Source organism: Mustela erminea, chromosome 15 (genome assembly GCF_009829155.1).
Source record: "Mustela erminea isolate mMusErm1 chromosome 15, mMusErm1.Pri, whole genome shotgun sequence".
In the NCBI taxonomy this organism is placed as follows: Eukaryota; Metazoa; Chordata; class Mammalia; order Carnivora; family Mustelidae; genus Mustela; species Mustela erminea.
In genome coordinates this window covers 60,803,946-60,812,956 of record NC_045628.1, presented here as the reverse complement: position 1 = coordinate 60,812,956, position 9,011 = coordinate 60,803,946, and the positions used below count along the sequence as shown (strand labels likewise).

Genomic DNA, 9,011 nt, shown 5'->3' with positions numbered 1-9,011 from the left:
CAGGAAGGAGTATAAAGTATGAGAAGCCGGGTGCAGGGCGGCCCATGATGAACAGCTGACGTTCATAATTAAAGTGTAAGAAATACATGTCTTTGGAAAGAGCAGACAGAAGCGAGTAGAACTTAGAGGTTCTCACCAAAAGGCACATGCGGGAGAAATGCAGGCAGCACAGAAGTGCATGGGGTGAAAGGTGAGAGCCCCTACCCCCACCCCACCCTCGCAAAGGCACACCATGGATGGCAGTGGGCAGGGTGCAGGGGCCGGGGCAGGCGGGAGGCCCTGAGCACCTAAGGCAAGCGGCCAGGCTCTGACCTGCTGAAGCCCAGCCCGGGATACTTGTGGTTTGACAAACGCTGTCAGCTGACGGTTTAACAGCAAATGCTTCAACAGGCTTCCTGCCCCTGAAAATCCTCACCTAATTCTCAGCAAATGTGAGTCTTATTACCAAACAACAGCAAAAAACCACCACCTCCGGATTTTATTCAATCATCAAAAACATAACCGTTTTTTGTTTTTTTTTTTTTAACGTGTGTTGGGAATGTTGAGAATGTATCTGTAGCAATTCTGCACATAGCACATTAAGCTTTGTTTGTGGAACAAACTGAATGAAAGTGTGTGAAGCATACAAATGCCACTGTAATGACCAAGATAGTTGGTATGCGATAGTGAAAGCTCATCAGAAGATTTGCCTGGTTATATCACATTTATACTTCTCTTATCTATCCTAAATCAAGGGAGGTTGGGGGTGGGAGTGAGGAAGGACCAGGATGGAGAGGTGGGGATGGTGACCAATGTCTTGTGCCTGGTGACAAATCAAAATATGTTGAATTCCCACAGTTATGTTAAAATTTCATATATCTGGTAGAGAGGTTCAGACAGTATCTTCTCATATAGCTTTAACATAAAATAGTTAATCCTGAAAAATGGTTAACATATAGTACTTTACCTATTATATAAATAATAATAAATACTATTTATGTAATGCTTAATGAATAATAAATATCTATGAGTAAATGTAGGCTCTCCTTCATATACTTATAAAAAGAGCTCTGATCATTATTTTTTTTCTTTTTTTAAAAGATTTTATTTAGGGACACCTGGGTGGCTCAGTTGGTTAAGCCACTGCCTTTGGCTCAGGTCATGATCCCCGGGTCCTGGGATCGAGTCCCTCATCAGGGTCCTTGCTCAGCACAGAGCCTGCTTCTCTCTCTGCCTCTTCCTGCCACTCTGCCTGCTTGTGCTCACTCTCTCATCTCTCTGACAAATAAATAAAATCTTTTAAAAATTTTTGGAAAAGATTTTATTTGTTTATTAGAGAGAGAGAGAAGGAGAGTGAGAAGGAGAAGCAGGCTCCCCATTGAGCAGAGATACAGATGTGGGACTCAATCCCAGAACCCTGGAATCATGACCTGAGCTGAAGGCAGACGCATAACTGACTGTGTTATGTGTCTGCCTTCATTACAGACACATTACGTCTGGGTGCTCCTAATCATTATTTTATTAATAATTCTTTTTTTTAAGATTGTATTGTTTATTTGACAGCGAGATACAAGTAGGCAGAGAGGCACGCAAGAGAGAGGGGGAGGCAGGCTCCCTGCTGAGCAGAGAGCCCGATGAGGGGCTCGATCCCAGGACCCTGAGATCATGACCTGAGCAGAAGGCAGAGGCTTTAACCCACGGAGCCACCTAGGCGCCCCTAATAATTCTTGATATCACAATTCATTATGAAATATAAAGTATTGGTTTGGCCTTTAATCAGAATATCCCCTAGGTTCTAGTAAGGTTAGGACTAGTACAGTGTTCTTTGCATCTCCCACATTGTATTCTATAGTTTGTTAGTTGGTTGGTTTATACCCTACTTCGTTCCATAAAAAATGGCTCAGTGCCTTTCACATCGAGGTGCTAAATTGTATTGAATTATACGCTGCGAGGCTGTGTATATAAGTACATAAAAAACGAGTCAATTAAGCAGCCATAACATTATATGAATATATTTGAATAATACTGAGTACCAGAACTGAGGGTAACTGAAACAACTTATACAAACACACACGCGCGCGCGCGCGCGCACTCATTTTCTTCTCTATAACTTTTTCAAACTGTAACAGAAGAAAATGCAGAAAAGGTAGTGCCAGGCTGGGGTAGATCCTATGCAGTGAGTTCTGTGGGGTCCCTATCAGATCAATGGATTTCCATCTGTTCATAGTTATCCAAGTGAACACAACAGACTAGAGATGTGAGGATGACTCAAGATTCAATCATCTCAACACAGTCTTTGCGAACTGCTGTCATCAGTCTCCTTTTGGTTCCAAAGGGTAAGGGATACAAATCACCGTTCCTTGTAGGGAGCTAATCCTCTGTTAAAATAGTCAAACCACATAGCTCTTTATGTGTATTTACCGTGTTGAATTCTATAACGGGGTAGAGGTGCCCCATGCATTCAACAAATAAAATGCACTTCATTTAAAAGAGAGAAGGATTTCCTGGGGGAACAATAAAATCAGGAATGTTACAGTAATTTTGTGAATCATGCAGGCATAATTACCAACCAATAAAAATAAAATATCCACAATGCTCTCAGTCTTCATTAAAGACTGGTTTATAAGGCACTATTCGGTTGTTTGCTTTTGTTCAAACAAATGCTTTAAAACTAATATTCTGTATCTGTCAATATGTTCTAGGTGGAAATCTTTATAATTATAGAGTTTCATGTTCAAAAAACTTGTCTAGGTCCCAGCTCTATGTATGTGGTGAGCACAAGCCACAGGAGCATCACTGTGGCCCAAGGGCCCTGCGTTGATTGGGTCTTGACCAAGGGACCCTGAAATAACAGAGCTAAAAGTGGAGAAACAAAAGCTAAAGTCCCAGTTGGTAAAATGGGCCTTGCGTGAGGTCAGAAGGCAAGTCAACAAGGGGAGAAGAATGGCATTTAGAAACCCCAGAAGCTAAGAAAAACACTGTAGGACCCATGAGTCAACCAGAACCCTTCGAAGCTGAGGCTGTGGCTGATAGAGTGGGCCCAAATATGCCTCAGCCCCCTTCCTCAGTCATTATATTACCAACTTAATTTACACTGAGAAATTAATGCCCACAAGCGATGATAATGATGATGGGGGCGGGGGCAGAGGAGGATGTTGACATGACTGGTGGTTTTTTTCTCCCTGAATTCTAGGCATGTGATGTAGCAACTCTTAATTTTAAGCTACTTTACCTGTTGACTTGAGTCAACAGGTCCCTGGTACAGGGACGAGAAATATTCAAACGTTGCATTCTCTCTGCAGACCTACTTGGAAATCAGAAGATAGCGTGGGAAACAAGGAATCAGCCCAAGGGAGGCCAAAGAGCAAAGTCAAAGGCTATGATAGCTCAGGCATCCTTCTGACTGTTGGGGTTCCTTACTCCACTACAGCATCCACATTAGGACCAGATTTGCCCCTGGGAACAGAAATGCCACTTGGCAGTCCTATGGGATCCAAAGCTGTGAGAAAGGGAGAACTCAGGATGACTGGAAGTTGTTTCTACAGCCTAGAGAATGTAGAGGATTTTGCAGTTTGTTTTTTGTAGATTGGAGATTTTTTTTTTCCAAATATAAAACATTTTTCATACACCCCCCTCCAAAAAAACCTCCTAGCCCTTTGTGTGGAGCCAACAGTATTCCGCGATAAAATGGTCCTGATGGTGTAGCCTGAGCCGGAGATGCAGGAACCAACATTCCTCACAGAATTAAGGGAGTAGAGGTACTGTTTACTGGGAATAAGCCATAGATGGAAACCCCGTGGGGACAGAGGCAATATTCCCCAACACTGACACAGGGCCTTGTTCAGAGTAGGCAAAGATAAGTATTTGAAAATGAATGAGCAAATTAACAGGTAAACCAGAAAGTCAAAGTGGAGGGATGATAAGGTAACTAGTTTTAAGTACTAAAAACCACAAGAGATCAGAATCCAGGAAATTAGATTAGGTCTAAAGCACTATATAACACCTGGTAATCAGAATACAGATCTAATCATGGTGGTAGCCTCTTTTGCATTTCCTGCTGAATTAGGGTGGCATTAAGTTTCTTGATAGTTTTTCAAACACTTTATTATGCAAATTTAGAAAACATACAGCAAAACTGAGAGAGTTTTATAGTATATATTATACACTGACCATCTGGATTCTACCATTAACATTTTGCATTTTACTTAGTTTATCACATGTCTATTCATTTCTCTATCCAATCATCTATTCATCTTATTTTTCATGCATTCCCAAGTAAATCACATACATCATTATATGTCCCCCTAAATAATTCAACATGCATATCATTAATAGAATTAAAGATTTGTTGATGGCTTTTCCAAAAATTTTTAAAAAGATTTTACTTATTTATTTGACAGACAGAGATCACAAGTAGGCAGAGAGGCAGGCAGAGAGAGAGGAGGAAGCAGCCTGCCTGCTGAGCAGAGCCCTATGTGGGGCTCGATCCCAGGACCCTGGGATCATGACCTGAATGGAAGGCAGAGGCTTCAACCCACTGAGCCACCCAGGCGCAAAATTTTTCAAATTTTGAAGTGCAATTTATATACAATTAAATGCAAAATCTTACATGTAAATCCCCAAATTTTAACAAATGCTTACAACTGTGTATCCCAAATCCCTATCAAGATAATAGAACGCTATCATTACCTGAGAAACTACTCAGAATTTTTTTAGAGTGGTGACTTTTTTGGTAGAGGGTGGATAGAAGTGTTGAAACTTCAGCATGGTCTGATTATAGCTTAGAAAACTTTCAGGTAGTCCTATACTGGGGAGTAAATAGAATTCCATGAGCCTCATCTTCAGAAGTGATCTCAAGAGATCTGTAGGAGTGATTGATTACTGGCTGTTCTTGAACTTTAGTCTCAAGTTAAAGAAAATACTAGTAGAGACAGCTTGTAGCCAACTTCTTTGTTCTGTAACATATCATACATTGACAGACACACAGAAGGAAAAGTACTCACTTGTAACCCCGAACTCTGTCCTGGAACTCGGTTGGCCTGCCTCTCAAGGCCAGAGCCCAGACTTTTTTCTATGTAGCTTTCCACACTGTTTCTAGTATGCAGGCAAGTTAAATTCTTAAAACCAATGAGCCAGATTCTTATTTCCTCTCAGAATTGTGTACTGGAAACCATTCAAAAGCTTTCTGATTGTGTATCTTAAGATATTAAATGAAATAATTTATATTTTCAGATTTGGTCTCCATTTAGCATTTTGCTGCGCAACATTTTAGGTGTGGCTTTTGGCATCAGAATATGGAACTTTAACCCACTGAGCCACCCAGGCGCCCCAGAATATGGAACTTTAATCACATTTGTGTCATATCTGGACATTGTGATGTCATTAAAATACTCTATCAAAATACCATTTAAAAACTATTATTATGGAAATTCTCAATTACATACAAAAATAGAAAGTACAATAATGGATCTCCGTGGATTTATCAACCAGCCCCAACAATCATGTTCCTCTTCCTAAAATGCATTCAAATTCACCCATATTGTTACATGAATCAATAGTTTGTTCCTTTTTATTACCGAATGATGTCCCATTGTATGGATTACCAGTTTGTTTATTAATTTATACCTTGATTGCTTTTTTGGGGGAATTACAAACAAATACTCACCTACACATTTTTATGTGAACATAAGTTTTGATCAGATAAATACCTAGGAGTGGGATTGCTGCTGGGTCATGTGATAAATATAAATTTCACTTTATAAGAAATGGCTAAATCTTTTTCTAAGTTGACTGTACCATTTTGCTTTTCCAGCAGCAATGAATGAGAGTTCCTGTCACTGCTCATCATGGCCAGCATTTTGTATTCAGCTCTTTATTTTAGCCATTCTAATAGGTGTGTAATAGTGGCCCGTTGTGGTTTTCACTTATGTATCCCTAATGACTAAAGATATCAAACAGCTTCCCATGTATTTATTTCCATCGATATATCTTCTTGGGGAAGTTTCTTTTCAGAAATTTTGCCCATTTTTAAATTGGGTTATTTTATTTTATTATTGTTGAGGTTTAAGAGTTATTCATCTATTCTAAAGAGAATTACTCTATGATCCAGTAATTCCACTACTGAGTATCTACCCAAAGAATATAAAAACACTAATTTGAAAAGATATACACCCTCCTATGTTTATTGCAGCATTATTTTACAATAACCAAAATATGGAAGCAGCCTAAGAGTCCATCGATAGATGAATAGATAAAGAAGATGTGTTTTACATATACAATGGAATATTATTCAGCCATTAAAAAAGAATGAAATCTTGCCATTTGCAACAACACGGATAGAGCTAGAGAGTGTTATGCTAAGTGAAGTAAGACAGTCAGAGAAAAACAAATACCATATGATTTTACTCGTGTGTTATTTAAGAAACAAAACAAATGAAAAAAGAGACAAATCAAAAAACAGACTTTTAAATATAAAGAATAAACTGATTGCCAGAGGGGACATAGGTGGGGTGATGGGTGAAATAGGTGAAGGGGATTAAGAGTACATTTATCGTGATAAGCACTGAGTAATGTAGAGAATTGAGTAATGTAGAGTATTGTAAAGAATTGTAGAGTAATGTAGAGAATTGTTGAATCACTACTTTGTACACCTGAAACAAATATAAGACTGTATTAACTGTACTGGAATTAAATTTTTTAAAAATTATAGCAGGGGCACTTGGATGGCTCAGCAGGTAGAGTATGCACCTCTTGATCTCAGGGTTGTGAGTTTAAGCCCCACACTGGACATAGAACCTACTTTAAAAAATTACAGCCAAAAAATTGTTTTCATATATTCCAAATACAAGTTTTATATGTGTGTGTGTGTGTATGTGTTTGTGTGTGTGTGTATTTTTTTAAGATTCATTTTCTTTATTTTAGAGTAAGAGAGAGTGTGTGAGGCTGGTGGAGGAGCAGAGAGAGAGGAAGAGAATCTCAAGCAGGCCTCTGAGTGTGGAGCCCAACCTGGGGCTCAATCTCACCACCTTGAGATCAAGACCCGAGCTGAAACCAAGATTGGATTGCTCAACCGACTGAGCCATCCAGGCATCCCTAAATACAAGTTCTTTATTGGGTATGTGATCTGCAAAGATTTTGTTCCCATTTACAGTTTGTTATTTAATTCTCCTAATAGATTATTTTGCAGAGCAGAAGTTTTTAATTTTGATAAAATTCAGTTTCTCAATTTTTTGTATTATGGTTGTGCTTTTGGTGGTATATCTAAAAATGGATCACAGAATCCAAGATCACCAATGGGGGTTTTTTTCCTAGAAGTCTTACAGTTTAATATTTAGGTCTCTTAATTTTTGTATGAAATATGAGTTTTGTGTCTAGGTTTCTTTTTTACACATGGATGAATGATTATTCCAGCACCAATTTTTGACAACACTGTCTTTATCAAATTGCCTTTGTAACTATGTCAAAAATAAGTTGACTACATTTCTGTAGGTCTATTTTTGGCCTCTCTATTCTTACCAATAGATAAATTGATATATACATCTATCCTTTTAACACTACCACAATGTCTTGATTACTATAGCTTCACAATAAGCCTTAAAATTGGGGAGTGTAATTCCTCCAACTTTTTTCATTTTTGTTGTTATTTTTTATAAACTTGGCTCTTCTAGTTTCATAACCTTTTCCATATAAATGTGGAATCCATTTGTCAATATCTAAAATATGTCTGCTGGTCACTTCACGGCTTTTTGGCTAAGATCAAGCATAAAAGATGTCTGCTGAGGTTTTTCTTGGGATTGTGCTCAATGTGTAGATCAAGTTGGGGAGAACTGTCATCTTAACAATATTGAATGTTCCAATCCAGAAACGTAGCATATCTCTCCGTTTATTGAGATCTTCTTTGCTTTATTTCATCAATGTTTTGTAGTTTTCCTTATATAGATCCTACACAGGTATCATAGATTATAGGCTTTTTTTTTTTAATTTTAGGAGGTGCTATTTTAAATATCTTTTAAGTTTCAATGTTCAATAAATAAATAAATAAACAAACTAACAGATTTTGAATTTCAGTTTTTCCTAACTGCTATAAACAACATGTGGGCAGTTTTGTTGTGTGGAAATAAGTTTTCAATTCATTTGTGTAAACACCAAGGAGTGGAATTGCTAGATCATATTCTAAGAATATCTTTAGTTTTATAAAAACTGTCAGACTCTCTTCCAAAGTGACTTTACCATTTGCATTCCTACCGGCAATTGATGAAGAGTTCCTGTTGCTCCACATGCTCATTATAATTTGGTGTTGTCTGTTTTAGATTTTTGCCATTCTAATAGGCATAAGGTGGTATCTCATTATTGTTTTAATTTGCATTTCCCTAATGACAAACGATGTGAAGCATCTTCCCATATGATTACTTGCCATTTATCTTCTTTTCTTCTTTGGAGAGCAGTCTGTTAAGGTATTTGGCTCATTTTTAAATCAGGTTGTTTGTTTTCTACTTGCTGAGTTTTAAGAGTTCTCTGTATATTTTTAGATAACAGCTCTTTTTTAAAAAGTTTATTTATTTAAGTAATCTCCATGCTCAATGAGGGGCTCAAACTCACAATACCAAGATCAAGAATCTCATGCTCTGACTGAGCCAGCCAGGTGCCCCTCTGTAATAGTTCTTTATCAGACATGTCTTTTTTTTTTTTTAAAGATTTTATTTATTTATTTGACAGACAGAGATCACAAGTAGGCAGAAAGGCAGGCAGAGAAAGAGCTGAGGAAACAGGCTCCCTGCTGAGCAGAGAGCCTGATGTGGGGCTTGATCCCAGGACCCTGGGATCATGACCTGAGCTGAAGGCAGAGGCTTTAACCCACTGAGCCACCCAGGCACCCCTATCGGACGTGTCTTTTGCAAATATTTTCTCCCAGTCTGTGGCTTGTTTTCTCATTCTCTTCACATTGACTTTCACGGAGGAAAAGTTTTTTATTTTAATGAAGTCCAGCTCATCAATTCATTCTTTCATGCATTGTAATTTTAGTGTTGGATCTA

At 38.2% G+C, this 9,011-nt stretch overlaps 1 protein-coding gene across 1 annotated transcript in view; it reads right to left on the bottom strand.

Moving 5' to 3' along the window:
* Window positions 1-5,260, bottom strand: part of TRIM13 (tripartite motif containing 13) — a 42,130-nt gene extending 36,870 nt beyond the window's left edge. The window contains exon 1 of the mRNA XM_032315055.1: window positions 4,983-5,260. The gene's annotated coding sequence lies outside the window, so the exon portion shown is untranslated. The remainder of the gene's footprint in view (window positions 1-4,982) is intronic.
* Between the last annotated feature and the right edge of the window lie 3,751 nt (window positions 5,261-9,011).